We start from the raw sequence: 22,202 nt of genomic DNA, 5'->3' as shown, positions 1-22,202 counted from the left end.
AACTCCGTGTGTGTGTGGGTGTGTTGGTATATGTGTGTGTTGTGTGGCACAAATGTTCTGTTTTGTATTCATGTCACATACAATTAGTGCCATTTGTTTAGTATTTGGTTTTTATTTAAACACTGCTCTGAGAAAAAGCATAAACAACTAACCTCCATGTGGCAATTAATCTGATCTGCTGAAACTGTTGCATTTCATCTGAACGTCTCCAGGGTTTTAGGAGTCATCTGAACAAATAAATAAAAGCCTAACTAATCTTCCCGTCCCCTCCTCCCAACCCGCTTGTCAGGATAGGGGGCATTTCCCAGCTCCTCCTTGAACCTACGAAGATCAGTCAGTCAATCAATCATTTTTATTGAGCGCTTACTGTGTGCAGAGCACTGTACTGAGCGCTTGGGAGGGTACAATATAACAGTGTAACAGACACATTCCCTGCCCTCAGGAAGCTTTGTCTAGAGGCGGAGACAGACGTGAATGTAAATAAATAAATTACGGATATGCACATAAGTGTAGTGGGGCTGGGAGGGGAGATGAATGAAGGGAACAAGTCAGGGTGACGCAGAAGGGAGTGGGGGAAGAGGAAAAGTCAGGGAAGGCCTCTTAGATGAGATGTGCCTCCAATAGGGCTCTGAAGGAGGGGAGAGCGACCACCTGTTTGAAATGAAGAAGGATGACGTCCTAAGCCGGAGGCGGGCGGGAAGATAGAGGAGATGGAGCTACAGTGAGTAGGTTGGCAGTAGAGGAGTGATGTATGTAGGCTGGGTTGTCGTAGGAGCAAGGTGATTGAGTGGTTTAAAGCGGATGGTAAGGAGTTTCTGTTTGATGTGGCGGTAGACGGGCAAGCACTGAAAGAGTGGAAAACATCATCATCATCATCAATCGTATTTATTGAGCGCTTACTATGTGCAGAGCACTGTACTAAGCGCTTGGGAAGTACAAATTGGCACCACATAGAGACAGTTCCTACCCAACAGTGGGCTCACAGTCTAAAAGGGGGAGACAGAGAACAAAACCAAACATACTAACAAAACAAAATAAATAGAATAGATATGTACAAGTAAAATAGAGTAATAAATATGTACAAACATATATACATATATACAGGTGCTGTGGGGAAGGGAAGGAGGTAAGACGTGGGGGGGGGGGGTGGAGAGGGGGACGAGGGGGAGAGGAAGGAAGGGGCTCAGTAGAGTATCATTAGACCCTACCAAAAATCACGTCAATCATCATCATCATCAATCGTATTTATTGAGCGCTTACTATGTGCAGAGCATGACCGGTACGTTTTTGTAGAAGCATGATCCGGGCGGCAGAGTGAATGAAGTATGGACTGGATTTGGGAGAGACGGGAGGCTGGGAGGTCAGCAAGGAGGCTGATGCAATATTCAAGGCAAGATAGGCTGAGTGCTTGGATTAATACGGTAGCAGCTTGGATGGAGAGGAAAGGGCAGGTTTTAACCATGCTGTGGAGGTTGAACCGACTGGGAGAGGGATTGCGTCCAACCCGATTATCTTGTATCTACCCCAGTGCTTGACACAGAGTAAGCTCCTAGTGAAGACCACAATTATTATTGTTTTTGTTCTTATTATATCATAAGATATTGTTATTGATGTCCAGAGCGATGACACTGCTACTGTGCCTTAATTATCATCATCATCATCAATCGTATTTATTGAGCGCTTACTATGTGCAGAGCACTGTACTAAGCGCTTGGGAAGTACAAATTGGCAACATATAGAGACAGTCCCTACCCAACAGTGGGCTTAATTCTAACATGGCAATAATCCACAGAAGCAGGGGTTATAATAATAATAATGATAGCATTTATTAAACGCTTACTATGTGCAAAGCACTGTTCTAAGCGCTGGCGAGGTTACAAGGGGATCAGCTTGTCCCACGGGGGGCTCACAGTCTTAATCCCCAATTTACAGATGAGGTAACTGAGGCACAGAGAAGTTAAGTGGCTTGCCCAAAGTCACACAGTTGGTAATTGGCGGAGCTGGGATTTGAACCCATGACCTCTGACTCCAAAGCCCGGGCTCTTTCTACTGAGCCATGCTGCTTCTAATAGCCAAATGGCCCCGTCTCATGCCTTTCAAATGTCACGGTTGCCATTGGGAGTTGCAAGCCTCAAACATAAGTCCCCTTGGTACTCTTCGGTGGGCTTCAAGAAGCAGCTTCCCTGTAGCACGGATGAAGCCATTCTCCTCTTCTGATGCTGAGTGGCATCTGCGGATGCCTATTCTGCAAATGGAATGGAATCCAGAAGGCAATTAGCTTTTCAAATGTAAAAATCACTGCAACCCCACTGATGAAAACCAATTTGCCTCACGAGTGAAAAAATGTACTTTTCGGTGGAATTGGCGACGGTACAAAAAGCCCCCTCCTATTTCACATTCTCATGTTTTAAAGCAGGTCTCTGTATGGATATCTATAAAATAATTGCTACAGACACACTGCCTAAGCATGAAATTGATTTTTTGGCAAAGCTCTGAAATCCGAGTTTAAAGTTTTTGCACGAGTTGTCGTTTTTAATTACATGGCAAACATTAATGCAACTGACGGCGTTTGGTTTGTGGGCAAATAATAAGAGTCGCCGATTCTTCAGCCACCAATTTCCATTCTGCTCCTCTGCCCGTGCCTCTCGGAGATGCAGGGCGGAGGGATGTAGATAGAGGAAAGTCATGGGTTCAAAATGAATCAGTCATGTCATCCAGTTTCCTTAAGGAAACTAGGGTTATGTCAAGATAGATATCAGCCTGTTAGTTTTGGGGAAAAAAAATCGAAGGATTCGGGGTAGACACTGCTGTTTGCTTCTTGGCCAGTGTAGGCCCAATCTCATTTCAGCCCAATTTAAAGGCGACCTTGAACCCACCAAGATCAACTAGTCAATCAGTCATATTTATTGAGCGCTTACTCTGGGCAGAGCACTGTACTAAGCACCTGGGAGAGTACGGTATAACAAACAGACACATTCCCTGCCCTCAATAAATTTACAGTGTAGAGGGGGAGACATTTTTGTCAGTTTTGTCCCAATTCAGCACCCACCCTGGGTAAATTGCTTTTTGGGATCATGGAGACAAGCAAGATGGTCTGTTATGTAGCTTCCTCATGTGCTTTCTGATTGGCTCAGGTGTCTGTTTGATTGACAGGTGATGCCTGGAGGAGGAATCTCCTCAGTCTTAATCCTCACAGTCTTAATCCCCATTTAACAGATGAGGTAACTGAGGCACAGAGAAGTTGTGACTTGCCCAAAGTCACATAGCTGGGCAATCTAACCATTCCACCTTTCCCCCCGTGCCCTACTGTAGACTTTTCTGGACTCTGGAGCCAACCAGGCTGATTGTGGAGTGGTGGCTAGCAGGTACATAGTCAGAATGACACAGAACTGGCCCCAAAATCAATGCTTTCTTGGGCCTCAGAGGGAGGCAACGCTTCCCTTTTGACTCTGAGAAGGGGGGTTTAGAAAGAATGGAAGTGTTTCTGGTGCCGGAATAATAATGATAATAATAATGGTATTTGTTAAGCACCTACTATGTGTCAAGTACTGTTCTAAGCACTGGGGTAGATAGCAGCTAATCAGGTTGGACGCAGTCCCTGCTCTGCATGGGTCTCACAGTCTTAATCCCCATTTTGCAGATGAGGGAACTGAGGCACAGTGAAGTGACTTGCCCAAGGTCACACAGCAGACACGTGGTGGAGCTGGGATTAGAACCCATGACCATTTTTTTAATGGCATTTATTAAGTGCTTACTACATGCAGAGCACGGTTCTAAGAACTGGGGAGGTTGTTGTCCCATGTGGGGCTCACAGTCTTAATCCCCGTTTTACAGATGAGGTAACTGAGGCACATAGAAGTTAAGTGACTGGCCCAAAGTCTCATAGCTGACCTTCTGACTCGCAGGCCCACGCTCTATCTACTCATCCCCGCTGCTTCCCCTGAAGAACCTGTGGCTCACGGGGCCTTGGGTGAGTCAGTTCTGGATGCCCAGGACTTAGCCCCGTAAATCCCGGTATAAAATGAGCCCAGACCACAGCGGGTAAGTTTGCCCCCCACCGTCCCCCAACGAGTCACACAACCTACATTAAATGTTATATACCGCATTTAGAAGCATATCTAATGTAAGGGAAAGCAAAGCATTTGTTTCCTGGAGTGTTTTTTATTTTTTCCTGAGCTCTTATCTGCATAGTCAAGTGACTCGGTTGTCTGCTTTTTAACCAGAATTGTGCCCAAATCAAATCGATTAAAGAGGTTGGGAGGTAACAGTTCCGATTACTGGGTAGGCTGGCAGGATGCTTCCCATTTGAATTTTTCAGGGGAACTCTCTGATTTCTTCCCCAGCTCCATGGGACAACCTCCCCAGTGCTTAGAACCGTGCTTTGCACATAATAAGCACTTAATAAATGCCATTAAAAAAATGGGAAGCATCCTGCCAGTTGTCTTGCCTAGTGGATAGAACATGGGCTTGAGAGTCAGAAAGGCCTGGGTTCTAATCCTGGCTCCGCCACTTGTCTGCAGTATGATCTTGGGCAAGTCACTTCACTTCTCTGTGCCTCAGTTACTTCATCTGTAAAATGGGGATTGAGACTGTGAGCCCCACATGGGGCAGGGATTGTGTCCAACCCAATTTGCCCATATCCGCCCCAGTGCTTAGAACAGTGCCTGGCACATAGTAAACACTTAACAAATACCATTATTATTATCATTATTTCTAAAGTGCATTACAGTAAGTGCCCAGGTAAGGGCAAGAGAAGCACAGAACCCATTACCAGCCCACAGGTTGCTTCCGGACGTGGCAGTGAGTGGGCTGGTTCCAGGACACCTGAATAATAATAATAATAATAATAATAATAATAATAATAATAATAATGCACTTACGATGTGCAAAACAACTCCTTTTTTTATTTCTGTGACATCCCAAAAGATGCTCTTTGTTGGTTTCCTCTTCAGCCATTCTGGTTTCCTTTCACCAGTGTCCCCTTCTAGATGAATTTCTCCTTCCTTCTTCCCTTACCTCCCCCGCTCAAAAGCCGTGGCTTTATTTGCTGTGGTTTCTCTCTCTCTCTCTCTCTCTCTCTCAAAATAAGAAGGCCAGGAAAAGCGTAAAATGGAAAATAAATACCTCGCCTCTCTTGGGGACTTGTACATCTCCAGATACCGTCTCACAACCTACATTAAATGTTATATACCGCATTTAGAAGCATATCTAATGTAAGGGAAAGCAAAGCATTTGTTTCCTGGAGTGTTTTTTTTTATGTTTTCCTGAGCTCTTATCGCCGTAGTCAAGTGACTTGGTTGTCTGCTTTTTAACCGGAATTGTGTCCAACTCAAATCGATTAAAGAGGTTAGAAGGTAACAGTTCCGAGCTGTTTCTCGGTTACTGGGTAGGCTGACTGCTCCAAAAGAAAACCCTGGCAGCAATGGGGAAAGGATGTAGTCAGCACTGTGAAGAGGGAGAATGAACTCCAAAACTCAGCTTCCTATATTGGGCAGCCTTGAGTTGGTTTTCCTGGCTTTCATCGTTGCATATAGAACAGTTAAAAAGATAAGCAGCTGAGAAAAATCAGCAAGGGAGCACTTTATACAAAAAGTCTCATAAAGTTCCAGGCAAGTTCTTGGTCTCCAGCTTGGGGAACAAATCAACCTTGTTTACACTGTGTTAACATCATGGCTTAGTGGATAGGACGCGGGCGTGGGTGACAGAAGGATGTGGGTTCTATTCCCGGCTCTGCCACTTGTCTGCTGTGTGACCTTGGGCAATTCGCTTCACTTCTCTGTGCCTCTATTCTCTCATCTGAAAAATGGGGATTAAGACTTTGAGCCCTATGTGAGACAGGGACTGTGCCCGAGTCAATTAACTTGCATCTACTCCAGGGCTTAGTACAGTGCCTGGCACATAGTAAGCACTTAACAAATACCACAATTCTAACTATTATTATCACTACTACTACTAATGTTTATCGTTAACAATAATTTTATAAGTATAGTATATAATGTATAATAATAATAATAATAATGATAGCATTTATTAAGCGCTTACTATGTGCCAAGCACTGTTCTAAGCACTGGGAAGGTTACAAAGTGATCAGGTTGTCCCACGGGGGGCTCACAGTCTTTATCCCCATTTTACAGTTGAGGGAACTGAGGCCCAGAGAAGAGAAGTGACTTGCCCAAAGTCACACAGCTGACAAGTGGCGGAGCCGGGATTTAAACCCACGACCTCTGACTCCAAAGCCCGTGCTCTTTCCACTGAGCCACGCTGCTTCATGTATAATTATAATACAATTATATAAGAATAATAACAATAACAATAATGAATAGTAGTATATAACATTTTATAATTATATACTACTACTACTAATAACAATAATAATAATGAATAGTGGAGTTGAGACTAGATGGAGGGCACCTTCCCCGCCTATAATGACCTTACAGTCTAGAGGAAGTGACATACATTAATATCAGTAAATAAGTTACTCAACCAGTGGTAGAGAAGCAGCGTGGCTCAGTGGAAAGAGCCCGGGCTTTGGAGTCAGAGGTCATGGGTTCAAATCCTGACTCCGCCACTTGTCAGCTGTGTGACTCTGGGCAAGTCACTTTACTTCTCTGGGCCTCAGTTCTCTCATCTGGAAAATGGGGATGAAGACTGTGAGCCCCCCGTGGGACAACCTGATCACCTTGTAACCTCCCCAGCGCTTAGAACAGTGCTTTGCAGATAGTAAGCGCTTAATAAATGTCATTATTATTATTTTATTTGTTGAGCCTCACTGTATGCAGAGCACTGGACTAAGCGCTTGGGATAGGACAATTTAACAATACAACAGACACACTACCTTCCCACAATGAGCTTACAGTCTAGAGGGGGAGACAGACATTAATATCAATAAGTGCATTAATCGGTGATATTTATTAAGCGTTTACTGCATACAGAACCCGGGGCTAAGCGCTTGGGAGACTAAAATCCAACATTCCCCGTCCTCCTGGATGTTTTAAAAAAATTGGCCAACAGGATTAGAAATAAGCCTGGCCAAATCAGTGTTCCCCAATGCTTCATTTGCAGGAAAGGGGTTCTGGGACATAAGCGATCCGGTAATTTCCCACTTTGAGTGCATTTTAACTTTGTGCAGCAGTAAAATTATACAGTCGTCACAAGGTCACCTGAAAGAACCACCTCTTCTTTTAGTACTGTCCTGGAGAGTTGGATGTTTATAAAATCGAAGTTGTTCCAAACTGAAAATACAGACTTTGTTTTAGTTTTCAACTCATATTTGCACCGGCAAACCCAGGAGTGTGGAGGAGAGCAGGGTCGTGAACTGGCAAGGTCAGGATTCATTTGTGTCACCTTTAATTTGAGTTTAGACATAGGGGCTGATAGTCCAAATACTATTCTATTTATTTTGTTAATGATGTGCATCTAGCTTTGCCTCTGTTTATTCTGATGACTTGACACCTGTCCACATGTTTTGTTTTGTTGTCTGTCTCCCCCTTCTAGACTGTGAGCCCGTTGTTGGGTAGGGACCATCTCTATATGTTGCCAACTTGTACTTCCCAAGTGCTTAGTACAGTGCTCTGCACACAGTAAGCGCTCAATAAATACAATTGAATGAATGAATGAATGGTTCTTAAGCGCATACTATGTGCCAAACACTCTTCTAAAGCACCAGGGTGGATACAAGATAATCAGATTGGACACTGTCCCTGACCTATATGGAGTTCACAGTCTAAGTAGGAAGCAGGTAGGATTTAATCTCCATTTTACAGACAAGATAAATGAGGCACAGAGAAATTAAGTGACTTTCCCAAGGCCACCTAGCAGACAAGTGGTGGAATTATTGAATCACGGAATCAAAAATAATCACATTTCCCTCCTTCAAAGCCCTATTAAAGGCTTGACTCCTCCAAGAGGCCTTCCCAGACTAAGCCCCGCTTTTCCTCAGCTCTCCTTCCCCTCCCCATCACGTCAACTCATTCTCTTTGCCCTGCCCCCTCACCCCATGGCACTTGTGTAGATAGGTACATATCTATAATTCTATCTATTCATATCAATGCCTGTTTACTTGTTTTGATGTATAAATATCTATAATTCCATGCATTTATATTGATGCTATTGATGCCTGTTTACTTGTTTTGATGTCTGTCTCCCCCCATTCTAGACTGTAAGCCCTCTGTGGGCCGGGATTGTCTCTCTTTATAGCTGAATTGTACTTTCCAAGCACCTAGTACAGTCTCAATCCCCATTTTCCAAATGAGGGAACTGAGGCCCAGAAAAGTGAATTGACTTGTCCAAGGTCACACAGCAGACAAGTGGCGGAGTCAGAATTAGAACCCACAACTCTTGGCTCTCAGGCCCGTGCTCCATCCACTACACCATCCTTTAGAGTCTTAGAAAACTACAAAATTGTTAGCTGTGGCCCCCTAGACTCTAAGCCAGCTCCTCTTAGGCAGGGACCATAACATTAATTCATTCAGTCGTATTTACTGAGCACTTACTGTGTGCAAAGCACCGTACTAAGCGCTTGGGAGAGTACAGTATAACAACAAACAGACAATTCCTGCCCACAGCGAGCCCACAGCCTAGAGGGGTAGACAGACGTTAATATAAATAAATAAAAAATCTACCTCCTGCGTAGTCTCCCAAGCGCTCGGTACAGTGCTCTGCACAGAGTAAGCACTCAATAAGCACAATTGATTTATCAGAGGAAATAATAATAATAATTATGGTATTTGTTAAGCCTTTAACTACGTGCCAAGCACTGTTCTAAGCCCTGGGGTAGATACAAGGTAATCAGGTTGTCCCACGTGGGGCTCACAGTCTTAATCATCACCATCATCATCATCATCAATCGTATTTATTGCAGAGCACTGTACTAACCGCTTGGGAAGTACAAATTGGCAACATATAGAGACAGTCCCTACCCAACCGTGGGCTCACAGTCTAAAAGGGGGGAGACAGAGAACAAAACCAAACATACTAACAAAATAAAATAAATAGAATAGATATGTACAAGTAAAATAAATAAATAGAGTAATAAATATGCATTTTATAGATGAGGTAACTGAGGCACAGAGAAGTTAAATGAGTTGCCCAAGGTCACACAGCAGGCTAGTGGTGGAGCCGGGATTAGAACCCGTCCTTTGATTCCCAAGCCTGTGCCACTAGGCCATGCTGCCTTTTTGTCGGTTTGAGCACCCCGTGCTTGTAGATTGGTGCCGGGGGACACGAGCCGATTTCAAACAGGGCATCACGGGACCCCATTGTCTCGTTGCAGGCCTACTCTTTACCTCTCCGGGTGCTAGGTTGAATATTTCCTGCCCCGGCCCGAGAATTCCCAACCAAGAATGTCCCCCTCTTTTTGCAAACGCTGCTTTGTTCCGGGCCCGAGATTTATGCCATTTTGGGAGGTTTGGTACCTGCTTCTTTTTCCATGGTGTCAGCGGCAATGATGGATGTACAGTGTGTGGAGGCTGCTATTTTCATTCACGTGGTATTGTTTTCCCTTTTCGCTGGCTCAGGCAGAATATATGGGCCACCTTCACAAACAGGTCACATTCCATGTTTGTAAAACAGGGCGTCCTGCACATTGCTGATCCGTCCCTGCCCTGGACTGTATGAAGCTGGGAAAATGGTCCTGCCTTGCTGTGATGCATTTTGTTTTATCGTCTTTATCGGCCGTTTCCTCTCCTCACTCCCAGAGGATCCCGGGAAAGCTAAAAATCCATTTCTTTTTTTTTTGCCACTCTTCCAGACTCCTCCCGGATGAAAAATATTTCCCGATACAGTTGGATGGCTTGCATAGGTCTGAGGGATCGCTATCTTTGCTCTCCACAGCTTGCTGCTATTTATTATAAGGAAACCCCCCAAAGATATATGCATATATTTATGTATTTTGTCTCCCCTATTGAATTTCTCTCTTTCTTGGAATTCTGCAAAACATCAGGCCAAAGTATTTCATATCACTGGGCCCAATACTGATATATGCTTTCAACCGCATTCACTTAGAATTCACTTCCCTTCAATTACATCCCGGCTATTAGCTTGCGACGTATTTCTGTGTACAGTATTATTGAATTATCTCGTGGTTCAATTGCATTTGGTGAACGTATATTTTTCTAGAGCGTAACATTCAGGTTGTAAATTTTTTTTCTTTAATGACGAAAAGATGCGTCTGAAGCACAGATGAAAATCTCTCAGTCCTGTCGTGATGTAAGATAGTGAAGTGCGATAAGAATGCAATTTGTCCCCGGGATGAATTAGGCGATGTCTGACCCGGATTTCTTTGTCCCTACATTGGACTTACATAGTATATCATTAAGATTACTACACATTTTTTATTGGTATCGGTAAGCTCCAAACCGTAAGCTCGTCTCTAGAGTAAGCTCTTCTCTAGACTGTAAACTCAACTGGAGACAGTAAGCTCATTCAGTCATATTTATTGAGCACTTACTGTGGGCAAAGCACTGTACTAAGCGCTTGGGAGAGTACAATATAACAAGAAACAGACACATTCCCTCCCCATAACAAGCTTTACAGCCTAGAGGCAAGGAGTACCAAGGCCACAATTCTTTTCCCCTCCTCCTAAGAGAAACACCATCATGCCAATCAACGGAGAAGCAGCATGGCATAGCGAATAGAGCTCGGGACTGGGAGTTAGAAAGTCATGGCATGTAATCCCTGCTCTACCACTTGTCTGCTGGGTGACCCTAGGTAAGTCACTTCACTTCTCTGAGCCTCAGTTACCTCATCTGTAAAATGGGGACTGAGACTGTGAACCCGATTTGCCTGTATCCACTCCAGCGCTTAGTACAGTGCCTGGCACATAGTAAGCGCTTAACAGATACCACAGTTATTAAGTTCCCGTTCTCTATGCCAGATTCTTCATCCTGCCTTCTTGTCCACCCCGGGTCATTTCCTAGTGGTGGTCTTCCTTCCTCGAGATGGGCTTTTCTTTCCCATCATCAATCGTATTTATTGAGCGCTTACTGTGTGCAGAGCACTGTACCGTACCCAGGCACAGGCCTCCAATCACTATCCTTCACAAAGCGAAGTCTGAGCCTCTTCGTTATCCTCCACCTCCAAGTGTTTCCTGAGGGCTGTCGTAACAGGCTTTGGTCGCGGTAGTAAGTAGTACTGAGCGCCGACTTGGGTGAGGAAAGTGGAGATTAGACACAGTCTCTGTCCTCAGGAATCTTACAGTCATAACGGGGAAGGCACACAGACACAAACTGTTCACGGCCGGTGCGGGAGGAGGAGAAAAGATGCAAATGGAAATAAAGATGGGAAGGAATGGGTAAGGGGCCAATCAAACAGTCAATCGCATTTATTGAGCACTTATGGTGTGCAGAGCACTGTACTAAGCGGTTGGGAGAGTACAATATAACAGTAAACAGACACATTCCCTTACTGGAGTTTACAATCTCCATTCCCTGCCCACAAGGAACTTCCAGTCTAGCGGACGAGCTTCAGTCTAGAGCCTAAAACTCTCTGTATAGTTTAGAGAAGCAACATGGACTAGTGGGTAGAGCACCAGCCTGGGAGCCAGAGGACCTGGGTCTAATTAATCCCGGCTCCACCACGTTGTCTGCTGTGTGACCTTGGGCAAGTCACTTCCCTGCTGTGCCCCTCGGTCACCTCATCTGTAAAATGGGGATTTAATACCTGTTCTCCCTCGTATTTATTACTCTATTTATTTTACTTGTATATATCTATTCTATTTATTTTATTTTGTTAATATGCTTTGTTTTGTTCTCTGTCTCCCCCTTCTAGACTGTGAGCCCGCTGTTGGGTAGGGACCGTCTCTATATGTTGCCAACTTGTACTTCCCAAGCGCTTAGTACAGTGCTCTGCACACAGTAAGTGCTCAATAAATACAATTGATTGATTGATTATTTGTATTGTGAGCTCCATATGGACCCTGATGATCTCGTATCTTCCCCAGTACTTAGTACAGTGCTTGGCACATAATAAGCACTTAACAAAAACCAGTTTTAGACTGTAAGCTCATTGTGGGAAGGGACCGTGTCTGTTTCTTGTGATTTTGTACTCTCCCAAGCGCTTAGTACAGTACCCTGTGCACAGTAAGCGCTCGGTAAATATGATTGACTCTTCATACAAGGGGAACAGGTCCCACCCATTCATTCATTCATTGTCGTATTTATTGAGCGCTTACTGTACTAAGGGCTTGGGAAGTACAAGTTGGCAACATAAAGAGATGGTCCCTACTCAACAGTGGGCTCACAGTCTAGAAGCCCAGCATTCCCCATGCCCCCAGTGACATTACCTCTGCCTTCACAGAATAATAATAACAATAATTGTGGTACTTGTTAAGCGCTTACTACATGCCAGGCACTATAAGCACTATGATGGATACAAGCTAATCACGTTGGACACAGACGCTGCTCCATATGGGGCTCACAGTCTCCATCCCCATTTCCCAGATGAAGTAACCGAAGCCCAGGAGAAGTGAAGTGGCTTACCCAAGGTCACCCAGCAGACAAGGGGCGGATCCGGGATTCGAACCCGGGTCCTTCTGACTCCCAGGGTCGTGCTCTACCCACTAGGCCACACTGTTGATTTTGCTCAGGTATACGCTCTAATTTATGGAGCATACAAAACCCTCAGTCAGGAGCGGGCAGCCTCAGGAAATTGCTTTTCCACATGCAGATCCGGCCCATGTCTGGACAGCATGAGAAAAGCAGCTTCCTGCTGGAGAGAAAATGGATCTGCCATCCTCCACATGCTACAGCCATTACAGGACGGATCTCTGAAACGCTCGGGGACAAGCTGGCTCCCGCCATCGGCAACTTGGGTTTCCGTGGTCAAAAGTAGGGCCTCGGAGCCCGGACGAAGACTGCGCTGAGGTCCGCGAGGGGAGGCAGGATGGGCTAGCAGATGGATGGGTAGGAGTCATCATCATCATCATCATCAATCGTATTTATTGAGCGCTTACTATGTGCAGAGCACTGTACTAAGCGCTTGGGAAGTACAAATTGGCAACATATAGAGACAGTCCCTACCCAACAGTGGGCTCACAGTCTAAAAGGGGGAGACAGAGAACAAAACCAAACATACTAACAAAATAAAATAAATAGAATAGATATGTACAAATAAAATAGAGTAAAAAAAAAATATGTACAAACATATATACATATATAGTCATCATCGCCCCTCTCCCTAACGTGGGTGACCTGTGGCAAAAGTTGTATTGCCCCCATTTTTTCCAGCTGTCAAATGGACAACAATAGAAGCAGCACTATGATCTTCTCCGTCACTTGTCTGCTGGCTGTGTGAGCTTGGGCCAATCACTTCATTCATTCATTCAATCGTATTTATTGAGCGCTTACTGTGTGCAGAGCACTGTACTAAGCGCTTGGGAAGTACAAGTTGGCAACATATACAGACGGTCCCTACCCAACAGCGGGCTCACAGTCTAGAATCACTTCACTTCTCTATGCCTCAGTTCCCTCATCTGTAAGATGGGGATTAAGAACGTGAGCCCCATGTGGGACATGGACCGTGTCCAACCTCGTTAGCTTGTATCTGCCCCAGTGCTTAGTACAGTGCCTGGCACATAGGAAGTGCTCAACAAATAGACTGTGAGCCCGTTGTTGGGTCTCTATATGTTGCCAATTTGTACTTCCCAAGCGCTTAGTACAGTGCTCTGCACACAGTAAGCGCTCAGTAAATATGATTGAATGAATAAATGAATGAAATACCATAAAAACAAAAACTTGGTACCTAGTCAGCACTTAATTACTACGACTATTATGACTGGTACTATTATAATACTTTTAAGTAGAGGTCAACTGGCCTAGCCTCTCTGCAGCACCTTACAAAGAAAAGTTTGTACCTTTTTGTTATGCTAAGGAATAGAGGAGAAGGGACAAATCCTGGGAAATGAGCATGAGCGGAAAGTGATAGAGGATGGAAAATCCCAGACATTTGTGGCTAATGATGGCATTCCGTCCTGTCGCTTTGACTGAAGAATAATAATAATAACCTCGCTTATTAGAGGCAGAGGTGTTTAGCGGAAAAGCAACCCTAACACTGTCACAAAACAGATCTCCTGTGTCCCATTCAAGGTGTCCTGACCTTGAATAAAGTCACATGTCAGGCAAGCTGTGGACAAGCAGAAAGCAGGGGGTTGGCAAACGGAGGAGCAATCTCGGGCCTTCCCCCCAATCCCTCCACGAGGGAGCACGGAACCCCTAATAATAATAATGATGATGATGATGGTAGTTGTTAAGTTCTTACTGTATGTGTCAAGCACTGTTTTAAGCGCTGCGGGAGATACGAGCTAATCAGGTTCATTCATTCATTCGATAGTATTTAATGAGCCCTTACATTGTGCAGAGCGCTTGGGAGAATACAATCTAACAATAAACAGACACATTCCTGCCCACGATGAGCTTACAGTTTAGAGTGGGAGACAGACATTAATATAAAGAGATAGATTATATAAATAAATAAATTATAGGTATATGCAGAGTATATCTATATATATTATATAGTATATGTCTGTATATACCTGTAATTATCATTATTATTTATATATATTTATGTATATATATACCTGTAATTTATTTATCATTATTTATATATTTATGTATATATATATATATACACACACACACATATATATACACATATATATGTAGAGCACTGTGAGCAGACGCATTTCCTGCCCACAGCAAGCTTACAATCTAGAGGGGGAGACAGGCAATTAATTTTGTCCTTTCCCGAGCATTTAGTACAGTGCTTTGTCCACAGTAAGCACTCGATCAAAATGACTGAATGAATGGTCTCTGTTCTAGTGTGCTCTCCCAAGCGTTTAGTACAGTGAACTGTACTCAGTAAGCTCTCGAGAAACATGATCGATCGATCAATTGCTTGTGGCCGGTTAAAGTCCCCCAGCCAGCTTCACCCTAACAGTTAGTGATGGGGAGATAGAACAGAGACAGATGAGTCAGTCAACTAATGATTTTCCTTCATGCCTTCAGTCCTATTTATTGAGCGCTTCCTGTGTGCAGAGCACTGTACTGAGTGCTTGGGAGTGTACAGTACTGAGTGCTTACAGCGTGCAGAGTGGGCTAATAAACTCTTGGGAGAGTACGATCCCTGCCCACAGAGAGTTTACAATATAGTGGGAGGTGCCTATGATCTAATGGGGGGTTATAATGAGTTAGTGGATGAAGCGTATATTATAGGGGGATGAGCTTATGATATAGGAGGAGGAGCTTATGATATAGGGGGAGGAGCTTGCCATCTAATGAGTGTAGGAAGATGTTATAAGATCATAGAAGGAGCAGCTGTCATTTCTAAAGATAATTTCCGAGTCTTTACAGCTTCTTGCTACAGGAAGCATCCCTTGTTTTGACCCAGCCTGGAAAGGAGAGAAATCCTGGAGCGGGTTCAACTTTGTCCTACCACTCCACGTTATTTTTTAATGGTACTTGTTAAGCGCTTACTTTGGGCCAAACACTGTACTAAGCGCTGGGGTAGGTAAAAGATGATCAGGATGGATGCAGTCCCTATCCTTTGTAGGGCTCCAAGTCTAAGTAGGAGGGAGTAGGATTCCTGGTTCCACCATGTTTCTGCTGCGTGACCTTGGGCAAGCAACTTAATTTCTCTGTGCCTCGGTTACCTCATCCGTAAAATGGGGATGAGTGTGAGCCTCCGACGGGACAGGGACTGTGTCCAAATTGATAAATTTGTATCTACCCCAGCGCTTAGAACTGTAAGTGTTTAACAAGTACCATACTTATTATTATTATTCAACCTCCATTTTACAGTTGAGAAAAGGGAGGCACAGAGAAGTTAAATGACTTGCCCGAAGTCACACAGCAGACAACTGGTAGAGCTGGAATTGGAACCCATGTTCTCTGGCCTAGTTCTTTTCATTAGGCCATGCCGCTTTCTGTCCGTTGTTATCCAAAGGAGGGTGAAGCCCAGAGGGCTGGACAGGTGAGTAGCAGGTGATCGCCTGGCCGAATGATTGACCATAGACAGCATTAAACGGCCTCTCCCTGCCTCAGCTTCCCCCTCTGTAAGCCTTCCCCGCCCACCAGGAGCTTAGATGTCTAGGGAGGGAGACAGATATTAACATAAATAAATAATTTATGGTAATGTACGCAAGTTCTGCAGGTGGGGTGACTCCTAAGTGCCCAAAGTGCATAGACCATGCAGAAGGGAAAGGGAGTCGGGGAAAAGAGGGCATTATCTATCAATCAATCAATATTTATTCAAAGCTGAACGTGTGCAGAGCACCATACTAAGCGCTTGGGAGAGTACAATATAACAGAGTTGGTAGACACTCAGTGGAAAGAGCCCGGGCTTTGGAGTCAGAGGTCAAGGGTTCAAATCCCTGCTCTGCCAATTGTCAGCTGTGTGACTTTGGGCAAGCCACTTAACTTCCCTGTGTCTCAGTTACCTCATCTGTAAAATGGGGATTAAGACTGTGAGCCCGCCGTGGGACAACCTGATCACCTGGTAACCTCCCCAGCGCTTAGAACAGTGTTTTGCACATAGTAAGCGCTTAATAAATGCCATCATTATTATTATTAGACACGGTTCCTGTCCAAAACGAGTTTCCAATCTAGAGAGGGTGAGTGGCAGTAATGTAAATAAATAATTTAAGCCTAGGAATAAATTATTTACGGGATGACATTAGACCATGTTTCTGTGATACCAAATTTCCAGTACAGGTACTCTTCCCCAGGTTCACCTATGATGGGGTTTTTTGGCGATTTTTGACATTCTCCAACAGCCTCCTCAACTGCATAGATATTGTTTTACTCCCTTTCACTTCCACAATCCTTTCTTCTACCAACCTCATCGAACTGCTCTTTTCCACCCTCTTCCCAACTTCTCCCTCCTCCCTCCAAAGGCAGCCATTAAAATGAAAGGAAGAGTGCTAAAAAAAAGGACAACTCACAAATGTGAGAAGCAGTGTGGCTTAATGGGAAGAGCCCGGGCTTGGGAGTGGAAGGTTGTGGGTTCTAATCCTGCCTCTGCCACTTGTCAGCTGTGTGACTTTGGGTAAGTCACTTCACTTCTCTGTGCCTCAGTTACCTCATATGTAAAATGGGGGTGAAGACTGTGAGCACCATGTGGGACAACCTGATTACCTTGTATCTATCCCAGTGCTTAGAACAGTGCGTGGCACATAGTAAGGGCTTAAGAAATACCATCATTATTATTATTATTATTAATAAATGTGGTGTTGTATTAGCCAAGTAAGAAAGGACACACGCATGTGGCACTGTGCGTTGATTTCCACCTACATTGCCATGAATCCCTTTGGGTGGAGATGAAATCTTGAGCCCCTTGTTGGGTAGGGATTGTCTCTATTTGTTGCCTAATTGTACTTTCCAAGTGCTTAGTACAGTGCTCTGCACACACTATGCGCTCAATAAATACGATTGAATGAACGTGTATCTGCACAGACTCGAGGATTCACATCACCGGAGTGGTCTAAGCAGAAAGAACATGGGCCCGGAAGACAGACGACCTGAGTTCTGGTCTCTGTTCTGCCTCTTCTCTGCTGTGTGATTTGGGGCTAGCCTTTTTGTCTCTGTGCCCCAGTGTCCCCATCTTTAAAATGGAGACCAGTCAGTGGTATTTATTGACCACTCACAGTGTGCCTGTTTACTTGCTTTGCTTTGTTTTGTTGTCTGTCTCCCTCCTTCTAGACTGTGAGCCCATGGTTGGGCAGGGATTGTCTCTATTTGTTGCTAAATTGTACTTTCCAGGCGCTTAGTACAGTGCTCTGCACACAGTAAGCGCTCAGTAAACACGATTGAGTGAATGAATGCAGAGCCCTGAACTTAATGCAGAGCCCTGAATTTATTTTATTTGTACATATCTATTCTATTTATTTTATTTTGTTAATATGTTTGGTTTTGTTCTCTGTCTCCCCCTTCTAGACTGTGAGCCCACTGTTGGGTAGGGACCGTCTCTATATGTTGCCAACTTGGACTTCCCAAGCGCTTAGTACAGTGCTCTGCACACAGTAAGCGCTCAATAAATACGATTGATTGATTGATTGAACTAAGGTCTTGGGAGAGCTCAACAGTAGAGTAAGTAGAGACAGTCCCCGCTCCCAGAGAGTTCACAGTCTCGTCGGGGAGACAAAAATTACAATAAATTGCAGTTTCGGGGATGCGGCAAACTCTTAAGGGTGTGTACATAAATGGTGAGGGAGTGTGGTGAGTATCAAAGTGCTTAGATTACAGAGCCAAGTGCCCAGGAGATGCCGAAGGGAGGGAGAATAGGGTGGGGAGATGAGAAGTTAGTCAGGGAAGGCTTCCTGGAGGAGGTGATAGTATTCTAGTAGGGCCCTGAAGATAGGCAGGAAGCAGGAGGTGTGGAAAGTGTCGACAAGAAGAGAAATGAGATGGAGGCGCAGTAAGAATGGGCGTTACAGGTGCGAAATGTGCAGGCTGGATTATAATAGGAGTGTCACAAGATTAAGTAGGAGGAGGAGAGCTGATTGAGGGGCTTAAAGCCGACGGTTAGGAGTTTCTGTTTGATGCGGAGATGGATAGGCAGCCGGTGAAGGTTTCTGAAGAGCGGGAAGATGCGGCAGAATGATTTTTTTTGTAGAAAAATGATCCAGGCAGCGGCATGAAATATGGACAGACGAGGGGAGGGGCTGGACCCTGGGTGGTCAATGAGGAGGCCAATGCAGTAAGCAGGATATAAGAAGCATTCTAGTACCTGCTTTTTCCTACCTCGCAGGGATGTTGTGAGGATAAAATGAGCTAAATAACATGAAACTGTGGAAAATATGCTAATCGCCCATAAGGGATCATTTCAGAGATTTCAGCGGAAACTGAGGAAGCATTGAGCGTGGGGCTGACTTACTGTGTAGTCCTCTCAGTTCTATTATCCTTGTTGTGTACGGCATTATTTTCTGACACCATCTCATTTGCATCCTGTGCTGTTTAATTTGATTGCTCCTGATGTGGTAGGGTGGTTGTTGTTTTTTTTGGAGGAAATCTATCGCCAAAGGTTTTGCTGCAACGTTCTGCCTACAAAATGTGATGTTAAAAAGTACAACCATCCAAAGAAAACGTTTGAGTCTCCGCTCTAATTATAATTTAGTCGTAGTTAGACTTTAATGTATTTTACAGGCTAAACATAAGACTCTCTGAGGCAGTACACGTTGCACAGGAAGCAGCCTGTGACTGCCACTGAGGATATTGGGACGTGTGTTTAAGATCTGGAACTAGAACAGTCAATTTGTGTTGCTCTTTGCCTCGAATAAATTGTCTTGTTCTATCATACTCTCCGCTGTAGCTTTGGTGCCGACGTCACTACCATAGAAGCCCAATTAGATACAAATTGTACTTTCATAAAGGCTTTAAAAGGTTTGGGTTTTTTTTTTTCTTTTTTGGTTGGGGGGAAGGCTGTTGGAAATGATTTGCAGATCCGTGACTTAGTGGAAAGAGCCTGGGCTTGGGAGTCAGAGGATGTGGGTTCTAATCCCGGCTCCGCCGCTTGTCTGCCTTGTGACCTCGGGCAAGCCACTTCACTTCTCTGGGCCTCATCTGTAAAATGGGAATGAAGTCTGTGAGCCCCCGGCAGGACAACCTGATGACCTTGTATCTACCCCAGCGCTTAGAACAGTGCTTGGCACATAGTAAGCGCTTAACAAATACCACCATCATTATTATTAGTATTTATATACTATGCTGTTGTTGGGGGCAAAATTCTGCCTTAACGCAAAATGATTTATTTAACGTGTTTCAAGATTCATTCATTCATTCAATCGTATTTATTGAGCGCTTACTGTGTGCAGAGCACTGTACTAAGCACTTGGGAAGTACAAGTTGGCAACATATAGAGACGGTCCCTACCCAACAGTGGGCTCACAGTCTAGAAGATTTATTTCTGTCCAGATTGCGCCTTCCCCTTTTGGGTTTAAACATCCCAATCTCTTTTGCCACGCTGCCTCCCTTAGGGCCAGCCTTCCCCCACTTTCCCTTTCCTCCAACTAGGATTCCAGATCCAATCATTTTTTGGGGGAGGCTGGATTTGGTTCCTCCCCCCCGCCACCCCCCAGCTCCTCCTTCCCCCTTTGGAGGATGAGGAGGGAGAGGAGGAAGAAGAGGAAGGAGCCACCCTCCAGATCCAGCTCCTTTGGCCTTCCTCTCTGGGTGAGACCGCTGAAGACCCAACTTTCCCTTCCCTCACCCATCCTGCCCCTTTTCATTCCTTCAATCGTATTTATGGAGCGTGTACTGTGCGCAGAGCGCTGTGCTAAGCGCTTGGGAAAGTTCCCTACAGCAATAAAGAGAGACCATCCCTGCCCACACCGCGCTGCCATTCTGGTATGGGGGATGGCGCGGATGGACATCAATACAAACAGATAGACATCAATATAAATAAATAAATAAAACCCTGGATATTTCCCTTGCCCCCTTATCTCCTCCCCCTCCTCCTCCTCCTCCCTTCCTTTTTCCTCCTTCCCGACCCCCGCCCACCCCCACCCCTACCCCACGCCCCCACGTCCCGGCAGCCTTCAGTCGGGGCCTGTGCACACACCAAAGGAGGGGAGCCAGGCACCTCCCCCACCTCCCCATCCTCCTGCCCACCCTTCTCCTCCCCCATCCCCAGCTCCTTCTCTCTCCTCCCCCACCTCCCCATCCCAGCTCCTCCTCTCTCCTCCCCCACCTCCCCATCCTCCTGCCCATCCTTCTCCTTCCCGATCCCCAGCTCCTTCTCTCTCCTCCCCCACCTCCCCATCCTCCTGCCCATCCTTCTCCTTCCCCATCCCCAGCTCCTTCTCTCTCCTCCCCCACCTCCCCATCCCAGCTCCTCCTCTCTCCTCCCCCACCTCCCCATCCTCCTGCCCATCCTTCTCCTTCCCGATCCCCAGCTCCTTCTCTCTCCTCCCCCACCTCCCCATCCTCCTGCCCATCCTTCTCCTTCCCCATCCCCAGCTCCTTCTCTCTCCTCCCCCACCTCCCCATCCCAGCTCCTCCTCTCTCCTCCCCCACCTCCCCATCCTCCTGCCCATCCTTCTCCTTCCCGATCCCCAGCTCCTCCTCTCTCCTCCCCCACCTCCCCATCCTCCTGCCCATCCTTCTCCTTCCCCATCCCCAGCTCCTTCTCTCTCCTCCCCCACCTCCCCATCCTCCTGCCCATCCTTCTCCTTCCTGATCCCCAGCTCCTTCTCTCTCCTCCCCCACCTCCCCATCCTCCTGCCCATCCTCCTCCTCCCCCTCCCCAGCTCCTTCTCTCTCCTCCCCCTCCTTATCCTCCCCACCTCTCCCTCCTCCCTCCTCACCTCCCCCTCCTCCCCCTCCCCTCCTCCTTCACCTGCCCCTCCTCCCTCCTCTTCCCCTCCTCCTCCCCCTCCTCCTCCCCTCCTCCTTCACCTCCCCCTCCTCTTCCTCCCCTTCTCCTCCACCTCTCCATCTCCACCTCTCCACCCATCCTCTTCCCCACCTCCTCTTCCCCATCCTCCTCCCCTCACCCCTTCTCCTCCCCACCTCCTGCAGCTCCCCAACCTCCACCTCCCCACTTCCTCACCCCTCCTCCCCACCTCCCCCTCCTCTTCCTCCCCCCATTCTCCTCCTCCTCCTCCCCCCCTCCCCTCCTCCCTTCTCCCCCCTCCTCCTTCCCTCTCCCCCGCACGGACGCGCGCGCGCGCGCGCTCCCGCAGCCCCACACACAGACACAGAGGACACACACACCCAGACAGACACACACAGACACAGACACACACCCAGACAGACACACACAGACACACACACACCCAGAGGACCCGGACGGACGGACGGACGGACGGACGGAGGGCGGGCGGGCGGGCGGTGTCCCGGCGGAGGCGCAGCGCAGGACCTCCGGTGCAGCAGCAGCCCCCCGTGCAGCAGCCGCAGCAGCCCCCCGTGCAGCAGCCCCCCCGTGCAGCAGCCGCCGCAGCAGCCCCCCGTGCAGCCGCCGCCGCCGCCGCCGCCGCTCCTCCCCGTGCAGGCCCCCCGGTGCTGCAGCTCCTCCCGGTGGTGTCGGGGCGGGGGTCTTGGCCGGTGTGTGTGTGTGTGTGTGTGCCGGCCAGGACCCCCCTGGGACCATCCCCCCCGCCCAGGAGGACCCCCCGGACGGCCAGACCCGCGGAGACCCCCCCAGGTAACAGCCCGGGCACACACACACACTCACACCCACACTCACTCACACCCACACTTAGCCCCCGCTCGCGC

General features: G+C 46.6%; 1 protein-coding gene across 6 annotated transcripts in view; it reads left to right on the top strand.

The window, feature by feature from the left end:
- Nucleotides 1–22,202, top strand: part of RAI2 (retinoic acid induced 2) — a 167,613-nt gene that overhangs the window by 72,227 nt on the left and 73,184 nt on the right. The window contains exon 1 of one of the 6 annotated variants that reach the window (XM_038757010.1): nucleotides 21,968–22,131. The exons of the other annotated variants lie outside the window; for them this stretch is intronic. The gene's annotated coding sequence lies outside the window, so the exon portion shown is untranslated. Of the gene's footprint in view, nucleotides 1–21,967; nucleotides 22,132–22,202 lie in introns of those variants that run through there. 6 annotated transcript variants of the gene reach the window in all.

This window comes from Tachyglossus aculeatus, chromosome 15 (genome assembly GCF_015852505.1).
Source record: "Tachyglossus aculeatus isolate mTacAcu1 chromosome 15, mTacAcu1.pri, whole genome shotgun sequence".
In the NCBI taxonomy this organism is placed as follows: Eukaryota; Metazoa; Chordata; class Mammalia; order Monotremata; family Tachyglossidae; genus Tachyglossus; species Tachyglossus aculeatus.
This window is presented reverse-complemented; position numbering and strand designations above follow the sequence as displayed.